Below are 15,782 nucleotides of genomic sequence, written 5' to 3' on the forward strand. Positions count from 1 at the left end.
ACCAGGGAAGTCCGGAATAACCCATATTTTGAACAATTTTGAGGGAAAAACACGAGAGTTGTGTCTAGAACCCTTCTTAGAATTCTGAAAATTTGTTCTGCTCTTTTTGAGGTTATATACAAAATGGTATACTGTGGTACAATAATGAATTTTTTTCAAATTTTTAAGGAAAGATAAAAGGTTATTTTTCAGACATCTGAAATCATCTCTCTTTCTCTAGGGCAGCATTAAGGATGTATTATTCATTAATGGTCTCTCAGGGAACTTCTGAGGAATATGAGAATTCATTTCTCTCAAGATGAGTAAAGTGTTAAAAGGGACATTCATCAAAATTCAAGATAAACAGATATATTTGCTTCATATTTATAAAGCTAGAGAAAGTTGACATTTTTTTCCTAAGGAATTTTTGATTACTTTAAATGGCAATTATGCTAAGAAAAAACAAATTTCTGGGACAGGGGTCAGGTAAAACCAGGTTTGAATAAATTCCAGGGAAGTCTTTAGGAGGGAAAAAAATAATAAAAATTACACTTTGCAGACTGTGTGTGGAAAGTGAGGCAAGTCCCCTCTCTCCTAGAGAAGCACCTTCTGAAGTGGGTGGTCAGGTTGGCTAGCTTTTCCTGGACAAACAAGCTCTCTTCAAGGCCTGGGGTGACCTTAGGGAGGCTGCTTTTCCTCGCTGCCCAGCACCCAAGGGTGAACTGGGCACAAAAAAGGAAACCTGATATTCTTAAAATTAGAAAATTGCAGTGACAGGGACATTTCAGTAAGCCCCATGAACGGAGGCCATAATAGTTCATTCTGACACTGATAAGGCACTTATTGGTGCAACCATATATTTTATTACAACTTATCTATGAGAATAACTCATGTCTTTTATTGTACGGAACACTACTATAAACTTTATTAGTCTCTAATCTTCATCTTATCAGAGTTCATGCTAAAATGCTGAGCGCCTCCATGGAGTTGGTGCTGATTTGTAAATATGATCATTTCAACATCCTGCAGCTACATTCATTCCAACTCCCTTATTATATAGATGATAACAATGCAACCCTAGAGGGCGAAGAAATTTATCCAAAGTCACACAGCTAATTAGAGACAGAATTAGCCTGGAACACAGACTTCTACCTGAAGCTCCTCCCGTTGCCTGCACACTTAGCTGGGGTCAGTTTTCTGACAGATTAGTTCTTTTTTTTTTTTTAATTTATTTAATTTTTTATTTTTGGCTGCATTGGGTCTTCGTTGCTGCACGTGGGCTTTTCTCTAGTTGTGACAAGCGGGGGCTACTCTTTGTTGCGGTGCATGGGCTTCTCATTGCGGTGGCTTCTGTTGTTGCAGAGCATGGGCTCTAGGCAAATGGGCTTCAGTAGATGTGGTGTGCGAGCTCTAGAGTGCAGTCTTAGGAGTTGTGGCACACGGGCTCAGTAGTTGTGGCTTTCAGGCTCTAGAGCTCAGGCTCAGTAGCTGTGGCACACGGGCTTAGTTGCTCCTCAGCATATGGGATCTTCCCGGACCAGGGCTCAAACCCGTGTCCCCTGCATTGGCAGGCGGATTCTTAACCACTGAGCCACCAGGGAAGTCCCAGATTAGTTCTTAGCTTTAGTGATTATGGAAGTTTCTCTTCTGAGATACCAAGTTATTTTCCTCTTATATGTTACTAATAGCAAGATCAGATTAATTCCCTAAAATAATTAGTATTATACCTGTCTGGTTGTATTGTTTACGGTCATTTAAAAAAAAAGGGTGAGTTGCTTAGACTAAGCATTTTATTTTCCTGGAGCACTGGAGGTATGTGGAAATAGCAAAATGCAGTGGAAAGAAGGTAGACCTAGAAATTTGGATTCTAGTTCTGCTTTAATCACCGACCCTGAGGAAGTCACGGCATCTCAGTTTTTAAATCAGTAATGTGGATATCATAACACCTACTGAAATCTCTTATCTGGGGGCAGTATGAGAATTGACTAAGCTAAGAATAACGAAAACATGTTAGGCGAGTGTAATATACTTCATACAGATCACACAGCTAGGGAACTTTCAGAAAGATCATCCAAGCCTGTGGTCCCATGTTCAGCCTGACTGAATGATAAGCCTGTAAAGAGATATTCATCTTATTTGCTTTGGGAGTTTCTCAGTGACAGACTGACTCCTAAACCCTTGGGGACCTTCAAGGTGTGGTGATAAAAATAAACATCCTATTTCTGTTGTAATGCAATTCTGATGAGACACACCAGTGTGAGTCTTAAAGAGCCACGACTCCTGCTAATTAACATTCTGCTGATTTTTGTAACATCTAAGGAAGGCTGGGCAGAACTGACTCATGTGCATTGCTCACGGTGTCCTCATTTAGTAAACAAGAACACAGTGGACTCCTGAAAGTTGAGATGTGCACATATTCTGTTAGTTCCAAGGAACTTGTATATTGTTTGCACAGCCGTTCTGTGCTCTTCCTTTTACAGGAGGCAGACACGACTTTAAAGTCCCTCAGCAATAATAATGATAAAAATCATGGCTCTAATTTATTGGTCTCCTATTTTACATCAGTCACTGCAAGGGTTTTACATGCATTATTTCTAATTCTCAAAGTAACCCTATGAAACGTGGGTATTATTATTATTTAAAACATTTTTTTATTGAAGTATAGTTGATTTACAATGTTGTGGCCGTCTCTACTGTGCAGCAAAGTTATACACATATATGCATTCATTTTTTATATTCTTTTCCATTATGGCTTATCACAGGATACTGAGTATGTTCCCTGTGCTATATATTAGGACCTTGTTGTTTATCTATTCTAAATGTAATAGTTGGCATCTACCAACCCCAAACTTCCAGTCCCTCCCTCTCCCTCCTCCTCTCCCCCTTGGCAACTACAAGCCTGTTCTCTTTGTTTATGAGTCTATTTCTGTTTTGTAGATAGGTTCATTTGTGCCATATTTTAGATTCTACATATAAGTGATATCATATGGTATTTGTCTTTCTCTTTCTGGCTTACCTTCACTTAGTATGATAATCTCTAGTTGCATCTATGTTGCTGCAAATGGCATTATTTTGTTCTTTTTTATGGCTGAGTAATATTCCGTTGTATACATGCACCACATCTTTTTTATCCATTCATCTGTCGATGGACATGAAGGTTGATTCCATATCTTGGCTATTGTGAACAATGCTACTGTGAACATAGGAGTGCATATATCTTTTTGAATTATAGTTTTGTCTGGGTATATTCCCAGGAGTGGGATTGCTGGATCATATGGTAATTCTATTTTTAGTTTTCTGAGGAACCTCCATACTGTTTTCCATAGTGGCTGTACCCACTTATTGACATTTGAAAAGTGGGTATTATTATAACTATTTTGCTTAATAATATCCTTATAGAAAGAAAATCAAACATTATCATTTGAATGTCTTAGTTTCCATTTGTCCTATGGCAGGTCTGCCCATTTCTCATTTTTCTCATGACTCTTGGCTAAGCAGAGGCAAGCATTAGTCCTTCCAACTAGCAGGTACCCTAGGACAAGCAGGACTTAAATGACTTACTCAAATATCAGAGTCAGACCTATGACTGGGGCCTTAGGCTTTGTCATTAGAGCAATGGTTTTCAAATGAACAGATTCAATAGTTATATGCTTGCCTTGTGCTGGGAGACAGGGAGGGAAAACAGACATAGCCCCTCCTTATTTGAGTGGGGATGAATGGAAATTAGAAGTCTTTGAACAGGCCTGGCTTTGGGGGTTTGGGTGGTATCACACTTTCCTCTTCCCCTCACTAAGTTTATGCCACTTAACACAGGTTTAAATAGTCAGCGTCACTCATCAGCATCACCGTTGTTTGGGCACTGTTTAAAACTGAAGCGCTCTACCTTTAGGATTTATTGAACCCCTTGAGCACCTTGGGAGTGAGGATGATACTATTTTCTTGGTTTTTTTTTCTTTTATTTTGTTTATTGGTTTTTGGCCAGGGAAGAAGAGAAACAGAGAGAGGATAAGATGCAGAACAAATAAGAGGTTCAGAGTCAAAGGCTGATGTGGATGTTCTAAAGCCACCATCCTCTCTCCCACCCCAGATGGCGGCTTGGTTAATGGGCCTCGGTCGTTTTTAAGTAGCTGTAGGTGACTCCACCTTCTGTCTTGCTCTATGCCTCTTTGGACTGCAAGGGCAGAGAAAAGGGAGGGGCCCTGGGATTTAGAGAAGGGGGAAACCCAGGCCCTTCGCCTACTCTGGGATTATTGCAGGAAAGTTCTACAAAGGCTTGGTAAGCAGCAGGCTGGAATGGTGGGCTGTAGGTGGGGAGATTTGACCTTTAAACCCTCTCCATGAAGTAGCTGAGTTGTGATACAGGCTTCCTCCACTCTCTGAAAATACAATGTTCCTATGAAACCTTTCCTTATCCGAAATGGCATAAAGTGAAGAAGTGATTATCTCAGGATACATCTTGCTAACGATGCACAAAATAAATGGAGATAAAGTACAGATGCTCACAGACACAGTTTAAAGCTATGACAGCTTGATGCTGGGATGCTGAGTGTGGTTCCTGGGGAAGGAGCTGGGCGGTGCCACTCTCATTCTATAAGGGCTCCTGCAAAACAAAACGCTGAGCGCTATATTTTTCTCTCTTTCATCTCTTTAGCAACAAAAGACTGTTTGGTTATAATGTCCCAAATTCTCCAACATTTTCCATGATTTTGGAAAATCGTGTTTATTTGGCATATATGTGTTAAATTGTAGATTTTAATTGTAATTGTGTTTAAACATTGTATTTATTTACACTACTCAAAAAGGCAATTTGAATAGATTATTACATGACATCAGATTTACCAGCAACCTTTATGTCACAACACTTCCAGATGGAGATCCCCATTAAGCTCATTTCAGGGCCTCTTTACCCTACACTGAACTGTTAAAAAAAGCAACATTGGATGATAAACCATTTAGATACAACTTATATCACAAGAAGAAACCTGGGTGGGCAGTTTGACTTGCTTGGTTTGCTTGGCCTTTATCTTAGTCTCTTCTTAGGTATTTTTCCCTCCATTTTTCAATCGCAACTTTCTCATCGCATCACTGCTTCTGGTCTTTCAGGATTTTCTTTTCTTTTTTCTGCCTTTTGCTTGCTTGAGTAATAAGTCATCAACTTCCATTTATGTCATTATTTCTCCCCATATTAGTCCTTCATGGACATTTCTCTTTGTATTTACTCCTGCTTTGTATCTGCTTTTTATAAACTACCCTTGCTTACTTGGGGGTGGACTTGGTGCCCGTGTGGTCTAGTGAAAGTCTGACTGGGGCAGAGAAGGCCAGTAGTGCCTTGACTGGCTACTGTGGAACCTGTCCTCTATTTCAGAGGCCAAAGACACACTCCTGTTAGTGTCCAGGTCTAAGTAGATCCCAAGAGACTGAGTAGCAATAACTCAAATCCAAACAAGACTTAGGTAGGCACCAAAATGCCAATTTAATAATTTACTATAAGAAATAACTGTTATGAGAAACAAAAAACCTGTGTGTTCAGCTCATGTTTTTCCTGGAGTCAATCTACCAGGGAATCATAATCATCGAGTTTCTCTGGAGAGGTTAAAATCAAAAAGAGTTTGTATCTGTGCATGAGAAGTCCTTCTATAATAGAGTCAGATGCATACGTGCTAAGTTAGGTAACATACGTGAGTCAGGTCAACTGCTGGTGGGGGGAGGGAGGTAAAATCCGGAAATTGGAGAAGGCAAGCCTGCTTACATTTTTCTTAGCTACTCTGATCCATGGAATTATTGCCCCATTTTATCCAGAACACTGATATTTCAATAAAAGCCAGAAATCTGAATTTTTTTAAAAAAATCATCAGTTTGTGGCTAAATCTGAGCATCAATTTGAGAATCAAAATAAATGATAGCGGGCTTCCCTGGTGGCACAGTGGTTGAGAGTCCGCCTGCCAATGCAGGGGACATGGGTTCGTGCCCCGGTCCGGGAAGATCCCACATGCTGCGGAGCGGCTGGGCCCGTGAGCCATGGCCGCTGAGCCTGCGCGTCCGGAGCCTGTGCTCCGCAATGGGAGAGGCCACAACAGTGAGAGGCCCGCGTACCACAAAATAAATAAATAAATAAATGATAGCTATGCACACTACTATATATAAGAAAGATAACGCACAAGGACCTACTGTATAGCACAGGGAACTCTACCTAATATTCTGTGATAACCTATATGAGAAAAGAATCTAAAAAAGAATGAATATACGTATATGTATAACTGAATCACATTGCTGTACACCTGAAACTAACACAACATTGTAAATCAACTATACTCCAATAAAATTAAAATATTAAAAAAACCCAAAAAAACAAAATCAATGACAGCAAAAAATATAATCCATTGTCTTATGTGTGTGTTATGATCTACCATGTGAGTTTATATTGATATGTAAATAAAGAAAATCACAGGGATGGAGGGAAAGCTCTTCCTTATAGTCAAAGCTAACTAATCAGTGATGCAAGAGTGATGGAATTTGAAAATGACCGTTTGGCAACCACGATAATAGTAATGACTTGAGGCAGACGTCACCATTAAATTCTAATGCTCACGCGTGAAAGTTTGAGTAGTGACAGGATATTTACATAATAGCTCCCCACCAAATACTCACTAGCTCTAAAGGGAAAAAGAATCAGTTTACAGTTGAGAAACCTGGCAGAAAACACCTTAACCCAATGATTAAAGTTAACACCACTGTCATAGGGCAAGCTGACATCCGTGCCTCCTGATCCAAATCACCAAAGCATCAACAAGAGAAGAACATCCCTCTGTGACATTCCTGCCAAAAATGCATAAAGTAAACCTAATCCCAAGGAAGCATCAGAGAAACTCAAATTGAGGGCCATTCTAGCAGATAAATGACATACACTTTTCAAATGTCACTGTCATGAAGGGCTGAGGACGAGTTCCAGGTAAGAGGCTGACAGGACAACTGAATCAGTGCTTGATCCTTGATTTTTGTGGTTGTTAGAAAGGACATTCCTGGGATAATTGGTGAAATCCAGATAGGGTCCGTAGAATAGGTGAAAGTATTGAGCCGAAATTAATTTCCTGGTTTTGATCATCGTACCACGGCTAGATAAGAAATACACACTGAAGTACTTAGGCGTAAAGGGCTGTTAAGAAACAAAATCCAACTGAGTACATTTGAAGATCTCTTTGGCTTTGTTAAGTGATTCATGAATCAGACAACATCCCATCTAGCACCTAGAAGGGGGCTCCAAAGAGTGGTACACGATAGAAGGCAGAGGAGGGTGGAGCCCAGAAGTTATTGGCAATGGGAAAGAAAGAATTATTTGGGGACAGGCAACCTTCTTTTGGCGGGGAGGGAACAGCAGGGATCCTGTTATATAGATTACCTCACTAGTGCTGGTTAGGAAATTTCAGACGGTCTGTTTAAAGGTCACATTCCTGGAAGAGGTTGAAACTGCAATTAAGTCTTGGTTTGCCGTCATGGGGGCAAATGACTCCATTTTGGGGTTTTTAATAGGGCATTACATCTGTAACTTCGAAGCAAATAATGCAGAAAAAAAAATCAGAGAGAGACAGAGGAAATACTAACATAAGTGAAATTATATCAAAATGTAAATTTAAAAGCAATCACCATTTTGAATCAATGCTCTATAGAGAGAGCTTGCTACTGGAAAACCCACTTTTGGGGTCCCTTGGATGGACCTCTGGAGTCACAGCGTGACAGGATGCAGGATGCCTCGGGACCTATGCCCTCCCTTTTCTTCTTGTTCTCTTCTTAGGTATATAAACACCCGTATCAATGCCACGGTTTTCAATCCTGAGAATCCCAATTACATCTATATCTTATTCACCTTATTCAATTAGAGGAGAATCTTCAGCCTCCTACTTACAAGTCATTTTTTAGGGTTACAGCTGCTACCTTGAAGAAAACCTTCCATCTCTGTGTGCTAACTTCACAGTTTAAAACTTTTCGGAGGAAAATCCCTAATTCTAAGTGTTGGGGTATAATTTCCAAATACTGACAGTATCTTTACCTTCCCTTCCGCCAGGTGGACTAAATGCATGGCAGCTCCAGCCCTAATTAGGCTGCGTTAGCATCTAAGATCCAGAGTTCCCTACAGGTCTGAAATCTTTTGTTAATTTCCTGGTCGTTTTGTTTCTGGTCTAGTTCTGGGCAAATGCAAGGCTTCTCCCACAGTAGCATTTATTATCGTCACATTACCCTAAAAGTAAGTGCTTTCAGTGAACAAGTAATGTACAATTCAGCAAGCACTCTCTAATTATAATGAATATTTCCATTTTAATGAGGTTTAAGTGCACCGTCTCTGTGAGTTATCTAAAATGACACAGTACCTGTGTTGGAAACCCAGTCATGCTATGTTTGGGACGAGCAGAGCTTACTTCCACCCTCATTTCTCTTCCATAAAAGGGAAGAATTGCTGGGTAAGCCACTTTATTTAATAGCAGAGGAAGGAGAAAATTGAGTTCTTGACAGGATTACTGAGGAGAATGATGAGGAGTGGGTGGAATTGTGAGCAAAATGAGAGATGAAAGATAATAGGCAGGGAGCAGCCAGGGGCTCCAAGAGTAAGGGTTGGGTGGAAAATCCAATAACAAAAATGCCAGTCTTGAAATGGCCTGGAGGGAGGGGAACCATATTGATGTGGATTTTCAAACAGAATGAGTTTGAGCAGTTTAATTCTTCAATTCAAGGCTTTTCTGTGACTTTGATAGAAACCATTCTGGAAAACAAAGTCTGGCCCCTGTCAAATGCCATCTTGAAGGACACAGGACGCTAACCTGAGAATCGTGATGGGAAGAACACTATTGCCTGGTTAGAAAATGATTAGAAAATGTAGGTGGCAAAGACAAGGAAAGAAAACAAGAGGGAGAGAAAAGCTTTGATGTTGCCTTGGCAGAAACGGGGAGGCCCAGTCAAGATGATGGTACAGAGAGGAGGGGAGAAGAGGGTGGAGGAGGGCTGGGCACGGAAAAGAGTGATTTAATAAGCAGTGATGTGGAAAAATGGTTCTCTGAAACAGTTTTCAAGTTTGATCGGAGCAACAGTAGCTGATATGGAGTTGAAAACCTAGAAATGCTCAATATTTAGATTTCAAATTTATCACATGAAATGGCCAAGAAAAAGAGACTGAGTGGAATGGTGTGGGGCAGGCATCAGCCTGCTTGACTCCCCAGAATCGGGAAAGCTCTCTTCTTTCTCTCCTGGGCTAAAGTCTCCAAGCCATGAACCCGTTAGGAGGCAGGTACAGGCAGGACGTGTCTCGCAAGGCGGGGGCAAAGTTGTGGCCATTTTTGCTCTGGGAAAATAGTGATTCACCAGGCTGGGCAGAGACCCTGCTCAGTAACTGGAAACCGTTTTCAGAAGGCTGTGTGCTTTGCAAATAAGATCATCTATACCATTTTTTTAGATTCCACATATATGCATTAATATATGATATTTGTTTTTCTCTTTCTGCATAGCTGACTCACTTTGCTGTACAGTAGAAACTAATACAACGTTGTAAAACAACTATACTCCAATAAAAAAAAAAAAAAAAAGAGGCTGTGTGTTCATGGCCAGGCTGCTTCGATGTGGACAGACCTGGGTTCAGACTTTGGCTTTGTGTTTCATAAGCAAATTTCTTTATCTTCCTTCCCATTGTCAAATTTGCAAACCAACCTACATTGGCACCTGTTTTCTGCTTCTTCCCCTAGTAAGGAAGAGGTCGTGTCTCTCTTACATTAATGTCTATTGTCTCCTCTTGTGTTATGGGCCCCTTTTTCTCTCACTTTCTTTAGGAATTCACACAGTATTCTCTTTTCAGTGTTATCTACAGTACATGATACTCTTCTCTACCAGGTCATTTCTATCATCATACTAACAGGCTTTCATGTCTCCTGTTAAACAAAGAGGTTGTTAGACTGAGGTGGCTTTAATACCTCAGCAGCCTAAGGAGGCAAACCAAAACCACAGCCTGAAGGGTAAGAAATCAAAACCTAAGGACAAGCAATCACAAACAGCCAACCACGCAGGACTTTCCCAATAAGGCAAAGGCTTAAGTTACAGCCAATCAAATAATGTCCTTGCTTTGCTTCCACCTCTTCTCTGTAGAGGTCTTTCCCTCCGCTCCTGTCCATGGCGTGCTCCTAGCCACTTCTGGTTTGGTGCTACCTGATTTGAATTGATTTTTTGCTCAAATAAACTCTTAAAGTTCTTTAATATCCCTCAGCTTATCTTTTGACATTCCTGTGTTGAAAAAGCCCTTGTTGCACACATATCTCCCCACTTCTCAGCTCCCCGTCATCATCACACACTTCCTTACTCCTCGTCCCCTCCTCTCATGTACTCTTCAATGCCCCCATACCCTGTCCGTATTCTACTAGCCCTCCTAAAACACTTTGGCCACGTTTGCTAGTAAATTCCACGTAGCCAAACGCAACCAATGCTTCTCTATCCTTGTTTTTCTTTCCTTCTTTCTTTTAAGCTTTTGTTTGTTTGTGTTAATTGAAGTATAGTTGATTTACATACCCACTGTTTTATTTATTTATTTTTTGGGGGGGGCCATGCTGTGAGGCATGCGGGAGCTTCGTTCCCCAACCAGGGATCGAACCCACTCCCCCTGCGTCTTAACCACTGGACAACCAGGGAAGTCCCTATCCTTGTTTTTTTCAGTTCTCACCAGCATTTGGTATAACTGACCAGTCCCTTTCTCTAAATGAACCCCTCTCCTGGCTTCCTGGCACCACATTCCTCTGAACACACTGGACAAGTTTCTCAGCCCTCACATTCTTTGCCAGCTTCTCATTCCTTATCCAAATGTAAAAGTTTGAAGTGCTTGAGGGCTTTTCTTGGATCCTATTCTCTTCCCTTCCCTTCCTTCCTCACCTCCCTATCGTCCTCCTAGGTAATCTCATCCATATCCGTTACTTTAAATACCATCTTTACACCATTGACTCCCCAATTTATGTCTGTAGCCCAGAGTTCTCCACTAGATTCCAACATTCAGTTCTCTAATATTTCTAACCAAAATTTTCCAATAGGAGAATTCTTGATTCTTCCCAAACCTGTCTGCTGCCCCAGCCCTTAAGTTTCCCCATCTCAGTAAATGGATTCACCACCTACCCAGTTGCTCAAGTTAAAGACACGGAGTCATCCCCCTTTCTTCTTATCCCTTGCATCCATTTCATCACCAAATCCTGTCAATGCCATCTTCAAAATATTTCTCAGATCCTACGACTTCTTTCCATGTCTGTTCATCACCACTATCTGTCTTCTGGGCCATTGCTGCATAGCCTGCCAACTGGTCTACCTCTTTCCACTATTGCATCCTGCCCCTCCCCACCAATATTTCTAGTCCATCTGCTACCCTGCTCGAGAGTTAATCTCAAGTATAAATCTGGTGTGTCCTCTCCTGCTTAAAATTTTCACTGATATCTCACTAAACTTCGAATGCAATTCAAACCCCTCTTTTCTGGGTCTTCAAGACCCTGCAGAATCAGAGCTCTTCCTAGTTCCTCACTTTATCTCAAGCCACTCTTATGTTCTTCCTTTATGCTCCAGCCAAATTGATTCTAGTCTGTTCCCTTGAGCATGCACAGCTTTTTTTCTACCTCAGGGCCTTTGCACTTACTACTCTTCCCTTGACCTGGAAGTTTCTTCCCACCCTCATTCAATATTTCTTATCTCTTAGGTCTTGGCTGAAATGTTGCTTCCTTAGAAAGTAGCTTTCCCTGACAATTCTTTTTTACAGATTTTCCCAATCTGATTCCTCCGTCATTCTCTGATTCAGCACCCAGTCATTTTCTTGTGCTTGGCACATTGCAATTCTTTTTTTTTATTAAAAAATTTTTTGTTTGCATGATTTTTGTTTATCTCAGTAATGCAGATGTAAAGGATAGAGGGTAGGGAACGTGCAAGTAACACAACGGAATCATACAGTCTGAGTTTGAATCGTTGACATGTTCTCCTAGATATTATTTAAACTCCCTAATCCTCAGTTTTCTAATCTATGAACTGTGAACAGTAATACCAACCTCACAGGGTTGGTATGAGAAGTAAATGAGATTATAAATATGGAGTTATAAGCAAAAAGCCTGGTCCATCATGAGCATTACACAATTCTTACCAGATAATTTATCGTTCACTTTTTATTCCCCAACAGCTAGTATAGTGTTTGGAACACAGTGGGGTCTTATTCACTCTTTGTTCAATGATTCAATACATGAATGAACTGTGGGCTCAGTTTGATTCATAGAGTTGTTTTGAGGATGAGACAGAGAATATGTCAAGTGACTAAAACAGTGCCTGGTACACTGTAAGTGCTCAATAAAACTTTATTATCAGTCCTCAAACAGGCTGCTAATTTGATCAATCGATACAACTAAGAACCACCCTCAGGGCTGTTATCTAAAGCAATCACCATCTTTCGTTGTTGGGTTCCACCTCTCCCGTGTTATAAAGGACATGCTCCTATAATTGTCTCCCTTTATCTTTCCCCCATCTTTATTGGCTCCCCACCAAGAAACAAACATGCTGAAGCAATTTTCATTTTAGTAACTCCTTCCTTGAATCCCCATGTCTCTCTCTAGTTACCGTTTCTCTTCTGCTTTTTACAAGTAAGCTCTTAAAGGAGTTGTCTACACTGTCTCTGATTCTCCCTCTCTGATTCTTCACCCATTCCAATTAGCATTTATTTTCCACCTCTCCACAGAAACTTCCTTTGTCAAGGTTATTAATGACTTACACATTGTCAAATCGAAAGTCAAATTCTTGGTTCAGAACTCCCTGGGCCAGTCAGCAGCACTGAAGTTTTCTCCTTCCTTTTTTGAAACACTTTCTTCACTTGGCTTTCAGGACCCCGTTCATTCTTGTTTATTCCTCTGCTTGACTAGCCCACTTTTTTTCAGTCTTCCTTTGCTGGTTCCTACTCTTGTTCCCAAACTCTAGATTTTGCTTCAGTATCAGAACCTCACCTTCTTTCTCTGTATTCACACCCCATGTAACCTCATCCGATCCCATACCTTTAAATATCATCCAAAAGCTGATGATTCCCAAGTTTATATTTTCACCTTCAACCTCTCACTGAACTCCATACATATTTATAATTGGCTCCTTGATTTTTCCATTCAGGTTTCCAATAGGCATCTCACATGTAACACATTCAAAACTGTACTCTTTTTTTTTAAAGTAATTTATCGAAGTATGGTTGACTTATATTAGTTTCAGGTGTACAGCATAGTGATTCTATATTTTGTAGACTATGCACCATACAGAGATATTATAAAATATTGACTATATTTCCTGTACTGTATGTTACAGCCTTGTGACTTGTTTATTTTATAACTGCTAGTTTGTACCTCTTAATTCCCTTTACCTATCAAAACTGTACTATTAATTCCACCATCCTCTCAGCCCCTCAGTGGTACATCCTCCCGAGTTCTCCAGGGTATGGCAACTCCATCCTTTCAGTTGTTCAGACCAAAAACATTGTGTTCATCTTTGATTTTTCTACACTCCCTAGGCAGGCCATAAACGAATCGTATGGGTCTATTGGAAAATATATCATGTACACTACTACTTCTTACCACCTCAACAGCTTTCTCCTTACTCCAAGTGGGGATCACCTCTCACTTCGATGATAATAATGCTGCCTCTTCGGTCTCCCTTTCTCCATCCACCCCATCTCCTTGTCATACAGCTGCCACAGTGATCCTTCCAAAATGACAAAGCATTCCTCTGCTCAAAATCATCAAACAGCTTTCCATTGAAAGGAAATGCTAAAATACTTGCTGTGGCCTGAAAGGTTCTATATAATCTTTCTGACCTCCTTCTGGAATCCCCCCACCCAACACCTTTGTCATCCATTGTGTCCCCTACTCCAGGCACACCAGGCAACTTGCTGTGTATAAAACTCTCCTACCTTGGGGGCTTGGCATTTGCTGTTCTTCTGTCAGGGTCACTGTTTTCCCAGATATAATTGGATGGCTCATTCCCTCACCTCCTTCCCATCTCCCGTGTCCCCTTTTCTGAGACCTTTCTTAAGCCTGCAATAGAAAATTGTACCCCCATCCCTCCATCACCATCACGATCACCTTTACCCTGTTATTGTTTTTTTTTTCATTGATACCAATCCCTTGTGGTTTTGCATATATTTGATTATTGTCTCTCTCCTCACTAGTATGTAAATTCCATGAGAGGAGGGACTTTATCCTCCTCTTTACTCCCTGCACCTAGAATGGTAGGCATTAAAAACATGTGACAAATCAATAAATGGTTTAATAAATGTTTGAGGGGTCTAATGACCTCTATGTTGTTCTAAGTGAAACTTTTGCTTCTTAATAGTAACCTGATGAAATTACAAAGTCTCAGTTTACTGGAGTGATTTATGCGGGCTTATTTCTGGACTCTCTATTCTGTTCCATTGATATATGTGTATGTTTTTGTGCCAGTACCATGCTGTTTTGAGTACTGTAGCTTTGTAGTATAGTGTGCAATCAGGGTGCATGATTCCTCCAGCTCTGTTTTTCTTTCCCAAGATTGTTTTGGTTATTCGAGGTCTTTTGTGTTTTCATACAAATTTTAAAATTATTTGTTCTATTTCTAGTGAAAAAAATGCCACTGGTTTTGATAGTGACTGCACTGAATCCAACTTTATTTTTGAAAGGCTTTTGTTCAAACTTAAATCATTCTGCACATTGCAGTGGATACGAATCCCTGTGGGATGACTCATTATCTGACGCCTATCTTTCCCAGGCCCTCCTTTCTTAGCTCCTCTCAACCACCTACTAACTGACTATTTAAAATGGTCCTGAAGAGGAAAATCTTGTTTTGAAATAGGCCTCGCTGTGATTCAGAGGTGATAGATGTGCCTTTGACTTCTTGTCCTCCCAGGTGCACAGTGTATGTTGTTTAATCTCCTACTGGGTAGGGGTCTAAGTGCAATTTGGTTTCCATGTGAAGCTCAGTTGTGCTGATGTGATGATTAGGACACTTGTTGAAGGACCATGGTATTCTTCCTAGAAACAGAAAACTGTAAAATATAAAACCTCACAAGTGATTTTATTCTAAAGCCAAGCCTATATATGAAACTTATTTTTACAATTGGTGATTTAAAAAAACAGCAACAATCAAATATTTCTTCCTTTTTTTTACTTTCTCCTTTTCGTGAATCAGATATCTGGAACCAAATTAACATATTTGCCTCAGTTTTCCAAATACCTTACATGTTAAATTAAGGCTAAATTCCCATCAAAACCCTGTTTAAAATAGCTTCAACATTTTACGATGTATCAATTGTAATAACTGAAGTTTTCAGATACTTTCCACAGAAAACATCAAAGTATTTTTGCTTTTCTTCTACCAGGAAAATCGTATCAGGGAGAGTCAGTAGATATATGCCCTAACACTTTCTAAATCTGGTAGAAATGTTTGGCTGCAACTTAGATGCTGCAGCTGATAATAATTACAAACATCATAATTATAACATTTGTTTTGTACAACTTGCGTTCCCATAGTCATGTGGTGGGTTAATTAACATGCGAGCATCTTTTAAGTGCCAACTTTAAATATCATCCTGCCTTTAAAAATAAACTCATAAGAGGTGCTTAAATTCTACTAAAACAAACATAAAGTAGGTTTGACTTTCCTAATTCATAAGTGGTCTCCCTCCCATTGGTGTTTCCCCATCTAGAGCATCTAGCTTAGCTACATAAATCTTTTTATGAAATTGTTTCTCATGTCATGTCACTATTAAAAGACTTTAATTGTTTTACATTTCCAAGAGAAGCCAACTC

Source organism: Mesoplodon bidens (genome assembly GCF_964165515.1).
Source record: "Mesoplodon bidens genome assembly, chromosome: 2".
Lineage (NCBI taxonomy): Eukaryota > Metazoa > Chordata > Mammalia > Artiodactyla > Ziphiidae > Mesoplodon > Mesoplodon bidens.